At 37.2% G+C, this 24,331-nt stretch overlaps 1 protein-coding gene and 1 long non-coding RNA gene across 2 annotated transcripts in view; one reads left to right on the top strand and one right to left on the bottom strand.

Annotated features, from left to right (window-relative positions):
• The window catches only part of LOC145520893 (uncharacterized), an 867,842-nt gene that overhangs the window by 166,376 nt on the left and 677,135 nt on the right, over window positions 1–24,331 (top strand). The window contains exon 4 of the long non-coding RNA XR_014064880.1: window positions 13,923–14,077. This is a non-coding gene — a long non-coding RNA (uncharacterized LOC145520893). The remainder of the gene's footprint in view (window positions 1–13,922; window positions 14,078–24,331) is intronic.
• The window catches only part of MDFIC2 (MyoD family inhibitor domain containing 2), a 108,149-nt gene that overhangs the window by 13,995 nt on the left and 69,823 nt on the right, over window positions 1–24,331 (bottom strand). The window lies entirely within an intron of this gene.

Genomic DNA, 24,331 nt, shown 5'->3' with positions numbered 1-24,331 from the left:
TTTTCAGAAGCTAATTATGAAATAGTTGCTCTCCAAAGGCTCCTAACTGGTGTGAGAGTTGACAGTATTGCACACACAATTGTCTTCAGCCCTTTTTTGTTTCTTTCTGAGCCTCCAAATAGACTTGACTTTCAACAGTGCTTAATTTTTATTTTCTGTCTCTTATGCCCTTGGCTTTAAATCTCTTGGATGCAGTTTGATTCACCTTAAAAGGGATTGGCAGAAACAGGGGTTCTGGAAAACACCTATTGTTGATAGCATTTAATGTAATATCAACCTAAACAGCATATTAAAAACCAGAGACATCACTTTGACTACAAAGGTACATATAGTCAAAGCTATGGTTTTTCTAGTAGTCATATATGGATATGCGAGTTGGACCATAAAAGAAGGCTAAGCACTGCAGAATTTATGCTTTCTAACTGTGGTGCTAGAGAGGCTTGAGAGTCCCTTGGACAGCTAGGAGATAAAACCAGTCAATCCTAAAAGAAATCAACTCTGAATATTCATTGGAAGGATTGATACTGAAACTGAAGCTCCAATACTTTGGGCACCTGATGCAAACAGCTGACTCAAAAGACTGTCATGCTGGGAAAAATTGATGGCAAGAGGAGAAGAGGTGACAGAGAATGAGTTAGTTGGATAGCATCACAGACTCATTGGACAGGAGTTTGAGCAAACTCGGGAGATAGTGAAGGAGAGGGAAGCCTGGTGTGCTGCAGTCCATGGGGTTGCAAAGAGTTGGATACAACTTAGCAACTGAATAATGGTAATAACAATGTAATATTGAATTGATAGAATTAGCTCAGCAAATTGAGAAACTCTTGGATTCTAACTCAGGAGAGGTTCATGGATTTAAGATGATGATGATGATAAAAAAAAGAATAGTTTATTTTTCTTGCTTGGATATCAAAGTGTCGACTAACCACCTGTAATCACAAATAGTCATTCAAATTATGCCTTCAGTACTCTGAGAAGTACTGACATTTGGGGCCAGATAATTCTTTGTCACAGGGAAATTACAGAATGTTTAGCAACATCCCAGTCCTCTCCCTACTTGATGCCAGTAACACCAATTGCCCCAGGATACAATAAACAAAAATGTCTGTGGATAGTGCCAGATTTCCTCCAAGGGTTAAAATCACCCATTTTGAATACCAAACCACTGCCTTAAATGCACATGCGCGCACACACACACACACACACACACACACACACACAGAATTGTATACATTTTAAGTCAGTTGTTCTGTGTTACCACTCTGTACCTTATTTAAGCATCACAAAAACACTAGGAGGCAGTTAATTGTCAGCCTTCCAGAATACATTGGAAATGTATAAATTGGTACCCCAAGTTAACAGATGAATGAATAAAACCAAAGCTTAGAAAGTTTATTTAGATAAGTTGCCTGAGGCTTCCTTGTTAGTAAATGATAGAGCTGGGATTTGAACCCAGGCTGTTTGGATTCCAAAAACTTTGCTCTTATCCCTGTCTCTTTATATTACTCAATATTTCCTCCAGTTTGTTCTTAGCTGTTATCTCTCCTTGCTCACCACTGGAACTGCACATCAGCAAAATCCTTTTCACTCTAAATCCCTTGATGTGTCACCTACCGGAAATCAAGCCTTGCAAATAACATCACTTTATAGACATACCTCTCCCTCAGCAGTCTTTACAAAGCAGGACTACCTTCTTGCACATTCAGGGAATCCTGCCTGTTTAGTTACAGCTGCTCTGTCCTCAAGAAGAGCTGATAGATAACGAAACCTTGATGAGTATGGAGATTACAGCAGCTATTTACTTACAGAATTAATTAACAATCAGTGCAAATTATCACACGTAGTCAGGCAGCATGTAATGTAAATTGCTTTTGCACAAAGTAATTCAGTAACAAAAAAAAAGTTGGATAGAGGTTACTGGCATGTAAGAACATGCGGAGAATACAGTATACAGCCAAGTGGTATATGATTCTCTTTTTAATTTCTCGACACTTTTAAGTATAGCATTTTGAATCTAAGTGGTGTGCTACATTAAGCAACCATTTGGAGACACTGGGCTTGTACTGAGAGAATTTTATAGAGAAGTTAAGCTGCCATTCATAAAGTTATTTTAATTCTATATCTGTTTATATTTTTATTTTTTTTCCATTCCCCAGTGGGAACTATCTGTTACTCATTAGAAAATCATCTGACAAACACACATTTCAGAACCCAGTCTGTTCAACCCAGAATTCTGACATCTGAAATGAGTCACAATTTTGGGTGACTATTACTGACATCTTCCGTCTTTTGTAGATGGAGTGCTAACAATAATTTCCCCAGATTCCTTCTTTTGTGGTGTTATTTGACTTTGTACCCAAAGTATTATAAAGTAACATAAGCTAAAAGGAGAAACACATAAAAAGTGGTATCACATCTTCTGCAGAGAAAACTATTTTGGAATTAAATAAGGAATTTGTGAAACTATATTTGGGACGTTATACATAGTTCTTGACATTAACTTAGAGAAAATAATTTTTTTCAACAGGAAAAAGATCACAAAAATTAGGACAAAAATTATAAGTTCATCTGTATTGTTGGGGAAAAATATTAAAGTGTATACTGAAAGTCAAGGAAATAGAAAATTTCTGTTTGGGCTGGAAGTAATTGCAGAAGCAATGGGAATAAACGTGAGTAACAGAGAAGACAGACAGTTAATTAATCTTTTATTACCACTGAGCAAATGTTATTAATTTAGTTCAATTAACATTTATTGAGTACCCACATGAAATGGATGAATCAATGTGAGAAGAGATATTAATTTATTTACTTGAAGATTTTAAGGAAACATTTTAATGATTTTCACTTTTGCTCACTAATTGTGACTTTAGAATTTTTGCATTGGTGCATCTTCAGAGTTTATATATATATATATGATTTCAAATTATGAATAAGTAGCATTACCCCCACCCTACCCCACAGGTACTCCTCTGATTCTGTTCTTGTTTTTTTCTTCCCTTCCACTCCCATTTCTCTCCCTGGGTTTACTTCTTTGACAGACCTTTCGTATCTCTGTTACTGGTTTCTTTTCCCTCCTCACATTCCTTCAATATTCCTCAAACTTTGTCCTTTTAGTTCCTTGCTTTGTTCCTTGGTCTTAATTCACACTCACAACTCATTTTCTTTGTGCAGTTCGTTACCAAATCTCTATGCAGTCAGTCAGCCAGCCACATAAACTGTGTGCCTAGATATGCTTGGGCTTTCAGAGACAAAGAGCAAATAGTCTTGGTCCTCAAGAGAACCACAGTCATCACAAATTGCAGTCGCAGACATGCAGCTGACTATTGGATGTTTTATTTGAATTATCAGCCAAATTATTACAATTGTTTTGTCTCTTTCTACTTGGCCTTTCATTCTCCTCCCTGAACTTGATATTCCTGGATATCCCTGAAGAATTCACATTTTGATTTCTTTTCAGAGTATTGTCCTTTTGCTGATTTCTTAAACTTAAAAGTATTCTTTGATTTGCTCCATCCCTCCACCTGGTGCAGTCGTAAAGAATCTGCCTGCCAATGTGGCAGGCGCAAGAGATGCAGGTTTGATCCCTGTGTTGGGAAGCTCCCCTGAAGTAGGAAATGGCAACCCCTCCTGTAATCTTGCCTGGAAAATTCCATGGAGAGAGGTACCTGGCGAGCTACGGTCCATGGGGTTGCAAAGAGTGGAACGTGACTAAGCAACTGAATACACACACCAAACACACACACACACGTGTCACTCCATCGCATTATTTACCAGTTTTTATTTGTTCTTTTTTGTAAATATCTCACAAGTCCATCTCTATTTTTCATTTGCAAAACTACCAGTCAGGTTTAATCTTCTGTGCCCTTAATTCTGGATTCCAAGGCACACCTCAGAGATATTGTTGGTTCTGTTGCAAAAGACCACAATGAAACAAATATCGCAGTAAAGCAGATCATGTGAATCTTTTGCTTTCTCAGCACCTGTGAAAGTTATGTTTACATTATACTGTAGTCTGTTAAGTGTGTAACAGCATTTTGTCTAAAAATACAAGGTACATACCTTACTTAAAAATACTTCATTGCTCAAAAATGCTAAGCATCAGTGAGTTGTAATCTTTTTGTCATAGTCACCTCAAACATTGCTGACCACAGATTACCATAACAAGTACAGTAAAAATGAAAAAGTTTGAAATACTGTGAGAATACCCAGGTAAAGAAGCTGCCTGCCACTACAGGAAATGTGAGACTCAGGTTCAATCCCTGGGTTGGAAGATCCCCTGGAGAAGGGCACAGCAACCCACTCCAGTATTCTTGCCTGGAGAATTCCATGGAAAGAGGAGCCTGGTGGGCTACAGTCCATAGGGTACATAGAGTCGGACATAACTGAAGCAACCTAGCATGACTTAGCACAGCATGCACTGTGAGAATTATTAAAAAGTGACACAGAGACTTAAAGTGAGAGACTGCTGTTGGAAGAAGTGACTCTGACAGAATTATTTGGTTGAAAGTTGCCGTAGACCAGCTTCCTTGGTGGCTCAGATGGTAAAGAGTCTGCCTGCAATGCAGGAGAACCAGGTTCAATCCCTGGGTTGGGAAGATCCCCTGGAGAAGGAAATGGCAACCCACTCCAATATTCTTGCCTGGAGAATCCCATGGACAGAGGATCCTGGTGGGCTACAGTCCATGGGATGGCAAAGAGTTGAACATGACTGAGCAACTAACACACTTTTCAATTTGTAAAAAATGCAGTATCTGTGAAGCACTATACAGCAAAACAAAGCAAAACAAGATTGGCCTGTATTTCAGTACCATTGATGTCAACTAATAGCAACTCTCCCAAGATATCTTATACACTGTAATCAAAATGGTATCATGAGCAGTATTCTCCTGATCATATTACTCATAAAAAAAGCAAAACAAAGCTCACGCACATCATGCATACACACAAAATGTCAGTAACTCTTTCCCATTCTCTTATTCTCAATGGCTTAACTCAGTTCTATTGACAAATTGCCTTTTGAAAAAAATTAGCTTGTTTTTAAGTTTTCCTTCTGAGCAATAAACTCCAGAAGTCTCTATGAAAATTATTAGATAAGATTTTGAGGAAGGATGATTTTCATTTTAATTCTGCATCAAAATTTTCAGGTGAATGTGCATTTCAAATATTTGGACTATTTTTAAAGCTGTGATGATGAATTATATTTTCCTTTGGATTTAAATTATCCTCTAACTTAGAATTTAGTACTGCGATTATCTGTAGTTGAAATCTGATCAAAACAGAGAAGTGACATTTGTAAGTATAAGTTACCAAGCCATTAACAAATAAGTATGATCAGTAAGCTGACACTGTACAGGTAAGAAAAAAGTTTTCTCCCATAGTGTGTAAAGTTTGTAAAGTTCACACAAATGTCAGAAGTGATATTTTCTTGTTAGAATATATGAACTGACTTCTCCATAGCTTGGTAGGTAATGACACAATACACAAAATAGAAAAAAGCATACATGGTCACACATGGTGAAAAACTATTAGAAAGAGCTAGAATCATTTTCCTGATGTATAAAGCACTGTTCTTCTTAAACTGAGTTAAGTTTGATATTTGATACCATGGCTAATGACAGAACAAAATGAGGCCGATAAGGATTCCCTAGTAGTGACAAAAGTGTAATAAAAGGTAACTGATACTCAAAGAAATTGTATTTTAAAAACAACACATATTTTCTTTTTTCAAAGCCAATTGGGGTAGTTTACTCAAGGTGAGAGTTGAAGGCTTCCTAAGTATCTCGCCTTTTGAGATGAATGGCAGTCAGTAATTCATGAAATGTGCCATTGTTATATCCTGTTAGATGAGACCACATACAATCTTATGTTCATTACATCTGTTTTTTCAGTTCAGTCTCTCAGTCGTGTCCTACTCCTTTTGACCCCATGGACTGCAGTATGCCAGGCTTCCCTGTCCATCACCAACTCCCAGAGTTTACTCAAACTCATGTCCATTGAGTCGATGATGTCATCCAACCATCTCATCCTCTGTCGTCCCCTTCTCCTCCTGCCTTCAATCTTTCCCAGCATCAGGGTCTGTTCCAGTGAGCCAGTTCTTTGCATCAGGTGGCCAAAGTACTGGAGTTGTTAATGTTTTTTAATGGGGGAGAAATAAATGAACTGAGTATATGGGACTTTCTTTTTCTTTAATTTTTCAGATGCCAATTCTGGTTAGATGTCCTTTAAAGGCATTCAGGGTTTTCTGTTTTTTTTTTTTTTTTTTTAAGACACTCAAGTAAAGCCGCAGTTTTATGTATTATTGTTTTGACTTGTCTTCTGCACGCTTCAACTAAAACTGTCTCAGAAAATATTAGATGAAATGTTTATCAAGGGCCATGACAAGAGGACATGTTAAGCCTTTCCGATCAGCCTTGGTAAATCTCTTTTTTAAAGGGAGAAAAAGCAAACAAGTATCATTTCTCCAGATATGATAGGACTGAGTGTTCAAGGTGAAAAGGATTCAGAGGGAAGAAAGTTTTAAGAGAAAATTGAACATGGCCCCGTCCTAGGTTTCCCTGCTACCTGCAAAGCAACTTCAGTCTTAGGGGGCTGAAGTAGAATTTTTGGCCTAATGCTTCTAGGTAATTACCTCTGTTTTCTGTTTACCATTATACTTTGCACTGGTAGGCAGACATAGGCTAAGTGATATACTTTTATAGCTCAATCCTAAACTGTAGCAAGAGCAATTCAGTCCTAGAATGTGGTAGAATCTTCTTTCAACATGAAAACAGTTTGCAATTATGAGTCTCCATTTCATTTTTATCCAGGTGCTTTCAGTTTGACGTTAGTATAAAGTGTCTCAAGAAGTAAAGATTATGTTATCTTAGGGAAAGAATTGTATAAAGTTTTTATAGCTTGATGCACTTGGATTAGTAATAGGTTAAGAGCTCTGAAAAAATAAATGGAGCCAATCAGGCTATAAAGTCATGTCTAATTGGTGTTGTATATACAGTTGATTTCTTTACTTACTGTTTGTATTTAAATATAAATGTTAAAAATTAAATTATAATTATTCACAATTGTCTGTATTATGTTAAAGCCATCACAGTTTATCATCCCAAATATTTGAATGTCACTGAAAGTCTCTTACTTGCATTATCTCATTTGACGCTCACAACACTATTGCAAAGTATTATTATCACTATTATATGAATGAGGAAGTAGATGGAGGGTCAGAGATTTTAGTGGTTTGCCCAGGATTACCCGACTGGTAGGGGGCAGAGATAGTACTTGAACTTACGCCTTCTAATTCCTATGACAGTCAAACTTTATTTTCACAAATTGCTTTATGAAACCAGGCACTCTGATATGAGATCGAAACACTTTTCTGAAGTATAACTCCTTTGTCCTTTGTGATTTTCCTCTCTAGGTCATCTTGCTGGTGTTTGATTAGGAAGCATGCTATGTGTTTGCCTAAAATGAGAATTCTTACAAATGATTGCATTTTCCAAACTTATCCCTCAAAGACAAATGCAAGTGTCATCTGATAGGTGAAGTTTCCTACAATACCCTCCACTCCAACTGAAACTAATTGTTTCCTTTGGGAGCCCCCAGAGACCTGGGCTGGTATCCTCATTATATCCTGTAGTTCTGTTTATTGTACAGTGGTTAATTTTGGATGTATTTCTTGTCCCCTTTCTGCTGTGAGTTCCTTGCAGAAAGTCCACCTCCATTTGTCTTTGATTTTCCAGCACCTAGCACAGTGTCTGGCAAAAAACACGTGTTAAATTTCAGATGAATGATGAATTGACTGACAGATTGAATGTGGGGTGTCTCAACTTTCACTTGACAATTGACTCATTTTCCCTGGTACGGGCTTTTCTGATCACATCTTCTATTGGCCTTCTTATCCCACTCTTCACCAGCTGATCCTGGTGAAAGTCTAAAAATTCTCTCTTTTGTGCTAAAATAATATTGATTTTTATTTTGATGTGAATGCAGCATTTACATTTGTGTTTATAAAACTGTGAAAAATACAAAAAGACAAGCAAAATAAAATCCCCTGTAATTCTACCATTATTAACACATTTTGTTTGTTTCACCAAAAGACAATGGAAATATCTGGTATATATATTTAGTGTCTGTATCTATATATACATCAGATTTATAATATGTAATGTGCATTAAATTTAGAATATATATCAATGTAACTTTAATGTATTATTGTATAATATATAAGTATATTGTATATATAATAATATATATGTGTATATTGTATATAGTGCTTCCAAGATGTGTCACTCACTCTTCTAGGACTGTTGTTGGTATTAACTCATTTATTACTAGTAGTAGTAGTAGTAGTGTTAGTTGCTCAGGCATGTCTGACTCTTTGCAGCCCCATGGACTATAACCCGCCAGGCTCCTCTGTCCATGGGATTCTCCAGGCAAGAACACTGGAGTGGGTTGCCATTCCCTTCTCCAGGGGATCGTCCCAACCCAGGGATCAAACCTGGTCTTCTGCATTGCAGGCAGATTCTTTACCCTCCAAGCTACCATGGGGATGATACTAGTAGTAAGTACTTAACACTCATTTAATACTACTTATTTAAGTGCTTCCCTGGTGGCTCAGATGGTAAAGCGTCTGCCTGCAATGTGGGAGACTCGAGTTCGATCCCTGGGTCGGGAAGATCCTCTGGAGAAGGAAATGGCAACCCACTCCAGTACCCTTGCCTGGAAAATCCCATGGACAGAGGAGCCTGGTATGCTACATACAGTCCATGGGGTCGCAAAAAGTCGGACACGACTGAGCAACTTCACTTCATTTAAGTACTACTAGTATCATCCCCATTCTTTGAATGAAGACCAAAGAGCACAGGGATGTAAAGTAACTTACCCAAGGTCACCTAACTAAAAAGCAGTGAAACTGGGATTGAAATTAAGACAGCATGGCGACAGGTCTATGCTTCTTACCATCATGCTGTATTCTCTATCTAGATAGAGATTTAAAAAGAACATCAACCTTGATCAACATCAACATTTTATTGACTATATTATATATGTTACTGTTGTATCATGAAAATTTCTCTGTATCCTAAAGATTATTTAAAAGCATACATCTCATCTCAGATGTTACCTCCTCAAAGAAGCCTTACGTTACACTGAATCTAAAGGAGTGGTTCTCGGGTCAGATTTTGCCACCCAGGGGACATTTGGCAATGGTTGGAGACATGTTTTACTGTCATGATTGGGATGAGTGCTTTCAGTGACTAGCGGCCAGGGATACTGCTAAATAAACATCCTGCAATGCACAAGAACCATCACCCCCCTCCCTCCACAAAAAAAGCCTGCACAAAGTATGTGGTTTTCAACGTCAATAGTGCAGATGTTGAGAAGTCCTTGTATAAAATAATCCCAGGCTCTCACCACCAGCAATTTCTATTACATCGCTATTTTATTACCTGCATAGTACTTTCTATTTAGTTCAGTTCAGTTGCTCAGTTGTGTCCGACTCTTTGCGACCCCATGGACTGCAGCATGCCAAGCTTCCCTGTCCATCACCAGCTCCTGGAGCTTGCTCAGAATCATGTCCATCGAATTGATGATGCTATCCAACCATCTGATCCTCTGTCGTCCCCTTCTCTTCCTGCCTTCAATCTTACCCATCATCAGGTCTTTCCCAATGAGTCAGTTCTTTGCATCAGGTGGCCAAAGTATTGGAGTTTCAGCCTTAGCATCAGTCCTTCCAACAAATATTCGGGACTGATTTCCTTTAGTATTGACTGGTTTGATCTCCTTGCAGCCCAAGGAACTCTCAAGAGTCTTCTCCAACACCATAGTTCAAAAGCATCAATTCTTCAGCTCTCAGCTTTCTACTACTTTCTGTTACTCTAAAAATATTTTGCATGTGTACTTATTTCCTTGATTATGTAGTATATGTCTCTTCTACCCTTGACTGAAATATCACCTTTATGAAAGCTTTGTCTATATTTATTAATTGCAATCTCCTCAAAGGGTGCCTGGTACATAATAGGTACTTAATAAATAAGAAATCAAATAGTGTATATAATTTCTTATGTGAAATATCATAAAGCATTTAACAGTTCCACCATTCAATAAAAATGTAGATTCTTGACAATTTTTGCATTATAAATATTCTTAAACATTTTCATGAATCTTTTCATATATCTATCTGTTTATATAGATTGAAGTCATAAGTAGGGGCTTACTGAATTAATGGTTAAATGTCTAAAGCTTTTCATGTAATTTACTAATTGCCTTCCAAAAGGATCATGTCAATTTATACCCACACTGATAGTGATTGGGGGAAGTTTGCATACTTTTTTCTGGCTGACTCTAGGTTTTACCAATAAAATAATTTATTTTTATCAATTCGAGCAGAACTTTGAGCCAAGTCTTCGGTTTTCTATATCTGAAAAGACAGTCTTTCACTATCATGAGAAGTGCGAGATTTTTTTTTTTTTTTCATATTCACTGCCTTTCTGAAGAATTTTTGTTCCACAACTAGATTCATGGGTAATTCTGAGCTCTCCTGCATTATGTGGAATTAGACAGTGAAAGACATTCATTTTGGGTTTATATATCCATAAACTTTTGTTGGAAAATATTTATTGGATGACTGATGGTTGGATTTGGTTTATTTAGCTGGTTCTTGCCTTTGTATGCTGAGGCCTCTGAGGTGACATGTCTGTTGACAGACTTTGCAGGATGCCTGTTGGCTTGTAGGTCTTGACAGGTTCATACCCATCCGTGACATGCCTGTATAAATGTAGGACAGGGATGTCATCTGTACGGAGAGCCTGGAGGCTGGAAGTCAAGCCACACTAGGTGGAATGGCAAGGGGTAACACACACACACACCCCTAATAGAGTACAGGGCTTCCCAGGTGGCACTAGTGGCAAAAATGCACCTGCCAATGCTGGAGATGTAAGAGACACAGGTTCGAACCCTGAGTCGGAAAGATCCCTGGAGGAGAGCATGGCAGTCCACTCCAGTATTCTTGCCTGGAGATTCCCATGGACAGAGGAGGCTGGTGGGTTGCAGTCCATAGGGTTGCACAGAGTCGGACAGGACTGAAGCAACTTAGCAATAGAGTATAAGTCTATCCAATGCAGTTAAAACAGCTGTTTATATTTATTTTTTAAAGGAAATGCTCACATAATAGATACTTTGGTATATTTTTAATGTATATAGCAATTAATATGGCAGCTTATATTTCTATTGTATGTGCCCGTGTGTGTATGTGTATGTATGCCCAAGATGGGCTTGCTCATTCCCCCCACCTCCCCCTTTTTTTTTAACTAACAGTGGTTTACAAGAAAAACTTAGAGACTGCTGGTGTAAGTAACAGAGTGAGGTCAGCCCTCTACATCCCCCTCCACCTGAAGGAAAATCCGTCTTGTTTGACTTCCTTTCTGTACTGAGGGTGTGGCTGCTGGAACACGGACAGCCACAGCAGCTGCAGTAGTGGCCTGAGTAGACTTTTCCTCTGAGTTTCTATAGTGGTAACAGGATTAACAGACTCTATTCTGGAAGTACTTGGGTGGCATAACACCTCCCAGCAGAACTATTCCTGACAAGGACGTGCAGATGGAAATGCATATTTATGTCACTTAAAGCCTACCAGAGACACAAGGATTTGAGCTATAACAATAAATAGAAAAAAAAAATTCTCCAGCGTTTTTGGTAACCCATACTCAAGTGCATTGATGGTGCTTGGCGAAAGACCTACCGTTTGCTCCTTGTCCAAGCATAAAATATTCAATATTCTAGCATGTGAAGGTAGCCTATTCGGAATACATTTTAGAATCGTTGGAACAAACTAGCACAAAGTCAGTTTACATTTCCAGGTCTTAAAAAAATAATAGGACAATTCTATGGAGTGTTTGGGCCATTTCAAGGAAAAAAGTCTTGTTGAAAAAAGTATCCACTTAATCCATGTATTAATTGTGATAGGTTTTAAAAATTATCTCCATAGGCCAAATAGACACTGTGGTCATAGCTTCAAGTTTAAAATATTGTCTTTATAGCAATCCTTGATAAAACTTCTCTTAGCTTCCTTCTCAAACACCTCAGACAAGATAGAAAAGGAAAAATGCTAATGTCCATAAACTATGGGTTTAATTTTTCTGGGAAAAATTGACAGGACATATCAACTCATTAGAACTGATCTGAAGAATCCAATCAGTCTGGCACTTTGGCTAGGTCTGCTGAGAGGGAAATGAACCACGTCTGTTCCTCCCCATCACCACCCCCAGTCATGGTCCGGAAATGAATATTTTATATTAACTGGAAAATTGGGCTTCCCTCTCCTTTGAAGAGGTGTGCTTTTTGATCTGATTGGATAGCTGTAGTTCTTTGCCACTCTAACCAATCCAGATATGATTCGTTGCAATAAGCAGAAGATTTTCAAGCTTTGTTTGAGGTTTTCATTAGATTACCTGAAGAACTCTGTGAAGAAAAGACAAGAAAAGCTTACGGAGGAAACAGATGGAGGTGAAAAACCTGCAGGATAGATCCAAAGGGACACAGTGAATTAAGAGGTTCTGAAGATGTTAAAATTATGAGAGTTAAAATCTGCCTTAGGAGCAGTAAAACACAGAACTGACCCTACAGCAAATATCAGTAGTCATGTAGAGAGTAAATATGAACAACTCTCCTGTAGTTTAAAAGTACAGGACAGAGGATTAAACTTGATGATAAAAAATGGTACTACAAATAGAGGTCAGAGCACATAAGTCTCACCTAAGAGCTATAGTTTCCTGAAGAAACCAAAACAGTTTAAACACAGACTTAGCTTAAAGATAATCTTGATATATATGTCTTGAGCAGAAACAATTTATGAGTGCGAACCTGTCTAAAATTTACTAAAAAGAAACCAACAATCCTGCAAAGTATTTTACATTATAAAAATAAAAATATTTTTCAACCACCCAGACAAGCAAAATTAGATCACAAAGAATTGTTCTTAGGTTGTCCCCAAATCATTCCATTCTTGTCCAAAGTCAAGTGCCAGAAAACAGTGGAGCAACATTGTTTGTTGTTTTTTTTTTTAATTTGAGGGAATATTAGGTCTTGACCATTTTATCCTCTATCAGTTTGTCTTTTCTGTGTGAAAAAGTATACTAAGGTGTTCTCATAATACTTCATCAGAAGAAGATACACTACTCTAAAGAAAAGTAACAAACCTTTTTTTTGGAAAAAAAAGTTATATTTTCACTTCCTAAGAAAGTAAGAACAAAGTTAGGAACTCAAGTTTTGAGGTGCTGAGGCAAGGAAAGAATGATAGTTGTCCTGAGAAATGATCAGTGGTTATAAGTTTTAAATTCCAGTGAAAGCATCGAAGTGAATATCATCATTCAAAACTAACTCTGATTGGAGGTGACAGAGCCAGAAACTAGGAAGTGTTTAGAAGTGTTTGATCTCCTTATAGGACGGTATCTGGGTATAATTATAAAGCAACTTTTGCATTATTAATTTTTATTCTTCATTATGGCAGTTACCTGGAAATTGTACATAACAAAGATTCTCAGATAAAACTTCCACTCACAAAAGTGTTGTCTGAATTTTCCAATTATTTGTAATGAGCATGAGTTTTCCAAATTTTCTGACTCTTTCAAGTTTTCTTAAATGAGCATTTAAATGCAAAATACTTTTGTAAAAGCTGAGGAAAATAGATTTCTTCATTGAAAAAAATACTCCCTTTCAAAATGACCAATTCAAAATGGGGTTCTTTAAAATGAATGTTATAATGTCCTAATGTGATGATGCAGATTAGAATCCAAAGTAGTCAGTGGAAACATTAGTGTCTGGAGTGGTCAGTATATATGCATTGATAATTTTATTCCTTGAAAAGTGTTATAACTGTTTCCTTTGTTTAGTGAAAGAATGATGATGGCAAGTATTGTTATGTCTTTTTCTTTCAGTGATTCTCTAAAATATTTTCATAAAGAAAGGAGGAAGAGAGATTTCAGGCATTTTGAAGAAGACCCTGGAGCCAGTGAATGTTTGGATGAGGAACCCATCTCAGAACCATATGGGATGCTGAAGAACTCAGAAAATCAGGGCAGCGATCAGCAGTGTAAGTAATACAGCTGTACTATACAGCACTTTCAATTCACCGTGTTTTGAGAGCCCCTGTCTCTTTTGATCTGCAGTTCCTTTCCTCCCAACAGCACCCTCCACACCCACAGACGTTTGTGTCTCCCAACTTTGTGAATGCCCTTTACAAGTGCCGTTCTCTCTGCTTTGAGTTACCTTCTTCTTTCCCTGCCTTACTCAACTTCTCCTCATCCCTCAAACCCAGAGGAAATGGTGCTTTATTTATTTAACAACTACCTGTCATCTGCTCCTGTACCTGAGAGGTACAGGGACTATGAGGATTAACAAATTCCATTTCCCATCCTCATGTACATTTCAACCTCTCTGAAGCCTTACTTGACTTGTGAAGTAGATCCTTTCTGTTTGTCCTTCCCTTATGAGTGTGTCTTTCCAACTGTGAGGAAAGATGTCCATGCCTTGGTGTTCCTGAGCTTACATAGCACTTGGCGTAAAGGTTGAAAGAATGTTGAGAGGTGTTTGCTAACTGATGATAAGCAGTGCAGTGTTTAAATTCTTGTTCTCCTGGCTTCTAGTTGTGTGCTCTTTCCTCTATATTATATTGCATCTAGAACAGATACAATAATACCCAGGGATGGTGAAATATTTTCAGGTAAGTTTTCAGATATGAAATTCTTTGGAAACTTTATCCAATTACAGAATTTCAGATGTTGGATAAACCATAGGTATTAGGTTTGTCTTCCACTCACCAATTCATCCATCCATTCATTCACTTAGCACCTGCTATAATAATGAAAGTATTATAAAGATTATAATGATAACTAACATGTGCTCCACACTGTGAGAAGCTTTGGCTAAGGGCTTTAAATGAATTTTCCTTTAATTCCTATAGTAACCCAATGAGGAGGTTATTAAAAATACAGTTTAACTAGCAAGGAAAATGCAGTTTAGAGGGGAATGGCGCTGTGCTTTATTCACTGGTATGTTTCTAAGCTAGAAAAGATTGGAGTAAGATTTTGAATTGAAGCATGAAGCCTGCCGTCCTTTCCTTTAACGAAGATACAGGGGCAAAAAGATGAATGTGTCATGGTTGTGCCTTTGGGGTCTTTATGGTCTATTTATAGGAGGCAAACATGTCAACAGACAGATTGCCCGCAGGTATCCCTTCTCTGCCATCTGTAACCTGAATTTTGTACCAATGAAATTCCCCTTAATGACTAATGACTGGTCAGCAATCCCCACTTAGGCCAAGGTTCAAATGGAGGGACAGAAAAGACAATGTATGATGAAAGATAAGGCACTTTGGCTCTTGTCCCACTCCCTGGGACTCTGATGCATATGATTCTATCTGGCTATCATTGTTAAGGAGGTCTTTCATATTTACATGGCATTGCAATATTAGATGATGAGTGTTAGTCCTCATTTCATCAGCTGGGTAGATCAATCTCCTAATTCTTTTTAAGAGCCTCTATCAATTAGGTTGTCACAGAAAAAGAACCCCTGAGACTGGCTGAAATCCTTTGTGTCTCGCAGGTGAGTTCTCTATCTCACTTAGAAAATAACAACAATATTAACCATGATCACATCCGCCCTTTATGCTTTAGATTCCTGTAGGTGCTTATAGGGTCCAAACATTCTTCCCAAGGTTTATAAAACAAAGAAGCACTGCTTTGGAAATCCAAGAACTTAAATAGGAGAACAGTTACAGCCATGAAGAGTTGAAAGTTTGGGTAAAAGTTGTTCTTAGTCATTGGAGATGAAGACTCTTTGAGATTCTAGGTTCTCAGCTTCTGAAATGCTGTTATAGTGCCATAAAAATAAAAGTCATTTTAGCTCTTTGTTAAGAGTACATTGGCATTTGTATTTTTGTCAAATGAGTTATATAAAACTATGCATTTTAAATAATTTTAAATAATTGATATTTATGGATTTGTTTGTGTCTATGTGCTTACAATTTAGTACGTTGAATGGGTAGGCTTTCAACAAAGCAATTCTTTACTACTGCTGCATCTGCTTTGGATTAATCTCACTTTAATTGAGTGCCAGATACATTTGCAAGAGCTCAAAAGGTTGAAAACACTAACAGAAATTCTAAAGGAATAATACTTAAGGTGGAGCCATAGGGCCTCCTGGGTTACATGAGCTTCCTTACCACTTAACTAATGGAATATTTAAACCTGAAATGAGTCAACCATACTTTGTTTGAAACAGGTATAAATATACCCAGTGATTCCAGTTCAATAATTGTGGCAGACTGGAAAGAGGATTTTTTTTTTTCTTTCTCTAAGAGAGCTCCATAAGTCATCAGAAGATAGTGCTGATGTTTTAAAGGAAGTATATTTGCTCTTGTTAAGGTTGCTCTGAAAGGAGTATCTTTACAGGTGATCAGCTTGTTGAGTCCAGAGAGTAATTTTGCCTCATTTATACATCTTGTTGGCATGAGCCCGTGTAGATCTCCTTTTATAATACCTAGGAGAGTGGTTCTCAAACTTCATGTGTACCAACTTCATGTGTACCTATTATGAGTCACAAGGCAACTGAAATTCAGAGATGTGAAGCAGCTTGTCGAAGATTCAAATCCAGTTTGTTCTAACTGAAGTTTACTTTCTTGTTACCATCTATCTGCACAGATTCCTTAAAATCAGCTGAGATAAGTGCAGAACACTGATAATAAAGACTTTCACCCAATACTTTGGGCACACATATGTTTAAGAAGATGTTTGAGTTAGAATTAGAAATGATTCTCTTTTCCTTTCTGAGAAAAAGTTACTTTTCTAGATTTCAAGGAAACTAATTGCAGTGACTCAATTACTAAAGATGAAAATTCTCCTCTCCTAGGAAATGAGGAATCTATTAAATTCTTGTACTGTCATAAAGAGGCTTAAAGCCTGGAGCCCTGTCCTAGATTCATCACCAGAACTTAACTCTGAGATATTTCTTTCCCCAACATACTACCCAGTTTTAAGAGCGTCTTAGGACAGAACCAGGTCAACATAGTTACATGCAGTCAGCTTAATTCACATAAAAATGAGCAAATGAACATTAGGCCTCTTTGGGTTCTTTTGTTATTTTTTTCTCCCTCAGTGATAATTTACTTTTATCACTTTTTGAGACCCAATCTTGGACCTTTTACTGTGCTTCTTTCTGTGGTACCTTTTAATCCATCTGACTTCTGTACATTCTTCCCTAATCCTTGTGGTTTTCTTTCTTGTTTGACTAAGCTGATACACTCTCTGTATTGAATATACACCAGTACAAGAGTGCAATATCTCTAGTCTTTATACATTTCTCCCCTATATCTTTATTCTTTATCATAGGAGACATCGTAGAAAGCACCAGGTTTATGTAGAAACCAAATCTTCATGTGTATCTTTATAACTAATGAGCAGAGGGAAAAAAATAATTGAGTGTGGATGAAATGGGATTAGTAAACTGCAAGAAATAGCCTAACTACGTTTTCTTCTAAGTTTGTAAGTGAGCATTTTGGCATACTGATTCAGTGTCCCTTCTGTCACATTCTACTTGGATCAGGCACCCTGCCTTCTTGCTCGGTCTCGGGAGCGTGTTATGATGGTGGGTGAGTCACCCTGGTGGATATGCAGCAACGACTCACTCCTTCAGGCTGATGCCTCAGTGATGGAGGTGTTTTGCTTTATTATGTTCTCCCACCTAGACTGGAAGCCCTTTGGATAGGCTCCAGATGTTCCACAAAAAGGGGCACTTTTTATAGAGAAAAACGCTTAGTTTTCTCATTGGCAGCACTTAATGAGTGTGTCCTCTGAAGACAGGGAAGCACCCTGCAGAGGATGCATTTAACACAACCCTATAATTTCCACAGCTCGCACTCAGAGTCTGACTTTACAGCTGCCCCTTCACCTTCACCAGTGCCCAAGGCAGTAATGGGGTCAGTTAGAGAGCTTCCTTCAACACTTGGGAGTCTACCCTCTGAGACTTCAGAGGAGATAAACACCAAGAGAAAAATCCATCCGTCTGTGATTTTTTCCCCCCATTCATTTAGAAGTTCACTCAGCAAAATGCCATTTCCAATTCTGTTCTCTGTTAAAACACTGCAGTTGATAACATCACTGTAATTTTTGCAGTATTTCCCCCCTCTTAACCACCCAACAAAGAAAGGAAATGGAAGAAAAATGTATGTTAAGTGAAAACATAACATTATATCCTCTTTGACTTTCGCAAAGGGTGTTAAAACAGATTCATTAGTTTTGACTAAATGCAAGGTTTCTGTGAGGATTTTCGATAAGTGATGTGACAGAGTTGATATGCGTGCTCAAGACAATGGAGGTTAAAACTGTTTTGAAAACATCTTTCTCTCATATATCTCATGTGTTGAGCAAGCTACAGAATAAATATATGGTAGATATTTTTCAGTGTAATAAAAATATTTTCAAGGTAGGTCTCCCTTCTCCTGAACTACCTTTTTGTGCCATGATGAGCTAGCCAACAAAAGAATTCTGAGGGAGGCAGGTTAATAAGAGAAACTAATTTATAATACTGATATGTCAATATGTTTTTTAATAAACTTTTCCCCAGATTTTCTTGAATTCTTATTATTGTAAGAATTATAATTATATGTCTTCCTCCCACTTGGAAAATGGTACAAGGCGCCTGTATGCAGTTCTGCTGTTCAAGTCATCACTAGAATAGAAATGTCACGACTCAGTTAACAATGCTTTATTATTCACATGGATCTTTTTTTTTATAGTGTTCTTTATCTCAAAAACATTGTAAATCAGATATTTACCTTCCACTCTTTTGTTCATTTGCAAATTTTTATTATTCTAGTTGAAGAATTCAATGGTGTGTCAAGAGTCAGTGTGTTCTGTTTATGCTCTTCTTGCTTCAAAATCCTGTTTTCTGAAAAAGGGAAGATGCCAGAAGCATGCCTAATCCTAGCTTCTTTATATGTTTGTAAGAAAACTCTGTTCCTCTTTTGGATCAAAAGGAGTTTGGTATTTTGAATCCATGAAGATGAAACAGTGGAATGAAAATATACTTAATATAAAGGAAAAGTACTTTAGATGTTGTATGTCTTTTAAACATATGTCATTTGCTTCCACATCAGTTCTCCCTGTTTCTCTGTGTATGTGGTTTTTACTGCAGCACTGCTGTGCTCAGTTCAAGATATCAATGTGTGGTGGTGGTTTTGTTGAAATAGCTTCAAGGTGTCCCATTTAGAAACATGTTACTAATAGAAAGAGTGTTGACCTCCTAGGACATAAAATCATGCTATCGAATTTTTGTTCTATAACCAACTATCTAATTGTTTTTTGATACAATACTTAGATGATTTAAAACATTTTGGAAAGAGTGTAAAATATAGCACCTTATGCCTGAATTCAGAAGTATGGTATTCATGTAGATTGACCAACACTGATTTAAAAAATAGATCCCTCAGAAAATATCATGTAATATCCACCTAACAGATGACTCTGAAGCAAGACAATAGTCAGTAATTCACTCATTCATTTGAGAAACATTTATGGGTTATTTATATAGTACTTAGCAATACACGCATTGCTGGTAGATACACAAGGATGGATAAGACATGGTGCCTGTCTTCTGAGTTTACCCTTCAGTGGATTGTCAGGCATTCAGTCTGACACTTCCGTCGCATATGACAAATGCATAATAGGGGCATGTACACATTTCTATGGATGCAAATTCAGATATTTTTAATAATACTTGGTGTAGAGTTATGACCAACCTAGACAGCATATTAAAAAGCAGAGACATTACTTTGCCAACAAAGGTCCATCTAGTCAAGGCTATGGTTTTTCCAGTGGTCATGTATGGATATGAGAGTTGGACTATAAAGACAGCTGAGGGCAGAAGAATTGATGCTTTTGAACTGTGGTGTTGGAGAAGCCTCTTGAGAGTCCCTTGGACTGCAAGGAGATCCAACCAGTCCATCCTAAAGGAGATCAGTCCTGAATATTCATTGGAAGGACTGATGTTGAAGCTGAAACTCCAATACTTTGGCCACCTGATGCGAAGAGCTGACTCATTGGAAAAGACCCTAATGCTGGGTAGGATTGGGGGCGGGAGGAGAAGGGGGCGACAGAGGATGAGATGGTTGGATGGCATCACCGACTCAATGGACATGGGTTTGGGTGGACTCCGGGAGTTGGTGAAGGACAGGGAGGCCTGGCGTGCTGTGGTTCATGGGGTTGCAAAGAGTCGGACATGACTGAGCAACTGAACTGAACTGAACTGAACTGAAGGTAGATAGATATCTAAAAGAGATGATGTTTTCACTGGATCTCAAAAAATTAGTATTTAGTTGCCAGGTGGCCATTGATGTTCAAGGAAGAAGAAAAAATTTGTAAAACACAGAAGTGTGAAAAACAGTATTTAGCAGAGCACAGTAAACATGGGGAGGAATAAGCAAAAGTGAGAGGAAGGATTAGGGGTTATGGTGGAGTTTTTATGTTTACCTATGGATTTTAGACTTTAGCTGTTGGGTAGTGGTATTGATTTAGGGGGAATGGACCCCAAGGAGACATATGAACCCTTTCTCTTTGGAGAAATGCACTATACACAGACATATAATATAGATTCCCAACCCCTTACCCCCTGAACATACAGACTATATCCAAGTTCCCCTAACTCCTTTTTAAGTGCCTAAAATATGTATTTTAAGCAGAAATAAAACAGGATCATGTATTTGTCTTAGAAATGCCAGTATGGAGGATGAACTGGAAGGAGAGTAAGCTTTGTCCTCACCACAACCCTGTAGGCTAAGCTCTATTGCTATCTACATTTTACATATGAGGAGGCTGAGGCACAGATAGGTAATATAAGTTCTGAACTGTAATTGCAAACAGTGAATGGCGATGCTGGAATTTATACTCAGGGAGTCTGGGTCCAAAAAAGAAAATGAGCTTTTAATTGTTATGGTGCCCTGCCTATGATAAAGTAGACCAAATAGGCTGATAATAATATTCATAGTACATATAATAATTAATATTCATAATATAGCAATGCAAAGGAGAAACTGTGGTAATATCTGTTTGAACAGGTCACCACAATTATTTGGATTTCGTGTGAAATATTTTGTATTTATATATTTGGAACTGAATAAGGTACTAACAGTAGTCTTTACTACCCTTACATTTTAGACGTTTTGTTGTAAAGAGTTTTGTTATTTTTTTAGAGATAAATGCTTATAAGATCTCAAATAGACAATAATGCAAATATACTGAAGAAAATGTATTATTTTCACAGTAAATGAATGGAAAAATCTTGATAAAAATCTTCTAATTAGAATTTAATTCGAAAAGTCACTCATCTTTAGCATTTTTTTTATATCTCAGAAGAAATTCCCTGTTTTATAACTGATATTAGGCTGCAAAAAAAAAAAAGTTTCACTTCTAGAGATTCAGAGATGGCCTTTTTTTTAAGATAGCACATAAGTTTTTGGAGTAAGATCTCTGGTAGGCTTGTTCGGACTTGTCTTTTCTCTGCCTTCAAGTTACAGTATATGAATACACATAGGAAAGAAAAATACTTCCAAAGTCAATTTACTGGAACCAGGTGCAATACTCACAATTGCTTACTTTTTAAAAAAATATGGTGTTAAGTGTTGAAAATTGAAAAAAAAAATGTTTTATATACTTTTATAGAGGTAAATGTCTATTCCTCTCATTAATTTTTTTACATGACTTCTTTTGGTAGGATTGAAGTTTTATTTATATTTTGGTTTTCTTTATTGACTGAGATATATAGGCTGAATTATACCTCGAAGTTCCTTAATTCATTCTTTTAAATGAGGTTGAGTGTCTGCTCTGTGACAGCTACAATACTATACTCAGTGAGGAGAAACTCAGATAAAAGACAGTAAGTCAGTTTTCAAATTGCTTCCAGTCAAAGAGCAGACTCCACTCAGGAGACCCTGGTAATTCCATGTAATAAATGATCTGACATAGGTTATAGGGATACTGGTGAGTGGCACCCAGCTCTGTCTCCATCATGGAGGAGGTCTTCCCAGAGAAGATGTCAAGAGCTGAATCTGAGGAAGCATGGGAAGAATACCCATTTTCTTTTGTTAAAAAAAAAAAAAAGTGTAAAACTTTCTATGAAGAAAAAGTTCAATTACAAGTATTCTGGTATACATGTTAAAAGGGGAACCAGCAAAGATGAGTAAGGAGGGTAAAAGCTGATAGAAAAAAAAAAATTCAGAGACAGCCAAGGAATGTGGGTGAGTGTATAAAAGAATTTAGCGGTCAACGTCACCAGTGCATTTAATAGGGACATTGTATATTCTGAAAGCTCCTTATTGCATAAATTGGTATACCCAGTGCTTCAAATATGGCTAAAGAAAATACTCTCAATTATACTGATTTTAGCTTATAAAGATTTATGTTGCTGACGGAGACTGACTGGATGTCCACTGAGCCAAATCTACTTCTTTCTGGGCACACAGAGTACATTTTCTGGTCTCCTTGCATTAGGTACATGGTTCTGTGCAAAAGGGATGTGGGCAGAAATGAAGTGCCTCACTTCCAGTTTGTCCCCTAAAATATGCCCTGTGATTCTTCACAGTTTGTTTTTTTACTTCTTGGACAGATTTAAGCAAAGAATGCAGTAGAAAACTCTGAGGGTCCCCATAGGGATGGCAGGGCTCTGCCAAGATGAAAAAAACTTGGATCCCTGAGTCACCATGTGGTAGAAGGCAACTCAGATATTTATCTGCATGGAACTTTGGGTGGCCCAGAATGGTCATTTATTAAATTAAGCCATAGAAACTTGGGGATTATTTACAGCAGGTACTGTTAATCTGGTTAATAATATGTTAATTTAGAATACAACTCATATGTAAGTTAATCAGTAACTATGTTTAAGTAATTATTATTGAGTAATAATGATCAAAATACTTACTATTTATTGAGTTCCAGGATTGGTACAAAATACAATATATTTGTTTTCTGATTTTCCCCTATATGAAATGTACTTAGTAGATACTATAATTGTAGTATTGTATAACTGTATAACAGTAGATACTATAACTGTCATCACACTATAATGAGGCTCAGAGAGTTGGAGACATTTTACTTAAGGTCATAGAATTAACAGTAATGTGTCCAGGATTTGAATCCATGTTGTTGCATGTGGTAGCTATCCACTTAACTGTATATGGTCTCCCATTGGTAGATACTGTAATACATGTTGAACAACTAATACCCTGTATTATTTTAACAACTGTCAGTACAGTTGCCTTTATTCTGTAGGATTATGTAGAAGCTCCATTTCACCCTTAAGAGAAATTCTTTTCACCAGTATGTCCCTTCATGAAAATATGTATTTATTTGTGGGCTAGTATCAAAATGTTTATTTTTGACCACTAGAACTATTATTTGATTCTCAAAATCTCTACAAGCTTCTTAGCATTATGCACATAATTGATGACTCATGCATATGAGTCACACATTTTTTAAAACATGCACACATTTTTTAAAAACTCTAGCCAAATGGATGTTTGAAAATAACAATAGAAATCTATCTTGAAATTGACTGATAGATGTTATCTATTTATATTATTTATTATGCCTTAATGTCCAGTTTCATTTAACAAAACAAACTTGAGCTGTGATCACAGCAAACTGTAATTTATGAGTCAAGGATTCTAGTCTTTTGGTGGAAATCTCTTTTAAGTAGAGGTTTCTCCCTGGGAACAATTCATCCCATCCCTTCATCCTGATTGAGTTATAAAGACAGTGCTCCATGATAAATCCATGAGCCAAATATATATTCAAATATAAGGATGCTGTGCACACATCTCACCTAACTTGTGTTATCCTCCTCCCAGTTGGGAGAAGAGGATCTGAACACACAAAGGTCTTTATTAAAAAGGTGAACTTCAGTTTGAATAAAAAGACCACATCCTGGTCACACTTTGCTACTTTTCCCTGCTTGCAGGCGGCTGGCTTGACCCTTAGGAGGGACCAGCTGCATGAAGCACACCAGCACTGGTCCATCCTGTCTTGCTATGGCTCTGCAATTTTAACAAATCCTTTTTTTTTTAATTTTACCTTTCCTGGCAAAACAGCTGTATTATTATCAACTGTAAATGTATTAAAAACTCACAAGGGCATTTTAGTATGTATATCATGCCTGAAAAATATTATTGCCTGACAGGCCCCCACTGGCAAGTGTAAAGAGGTTTTATTGAAGGAAACAGCAGTAGCAAACAGCAAGCAGTGCACAGGAAGGTAATTGTTCTTTCAATATTGGAGTCACATGTTCACTTAAGATGAAG

This window comes from Giraffa tippelskirchi, chromosome 9, assembly GCF_054371585.1.
Source record: "Giraffa tippelskirchi isolate mGirTip1 chromosome 9, T2T-mGirTip1v1.2.pri, whole genome shotgun sequence".
Classification (NCBI taxonomy): Eukaryota; Metazoa; Chordata; class Mammalia; order Artiodactyla; family Giraffidae; genus Giraffa; species Giraffa tippelskirchi.
This window is presented reverse-complemented; position numbering and strand designations above follow the sequence as displayed.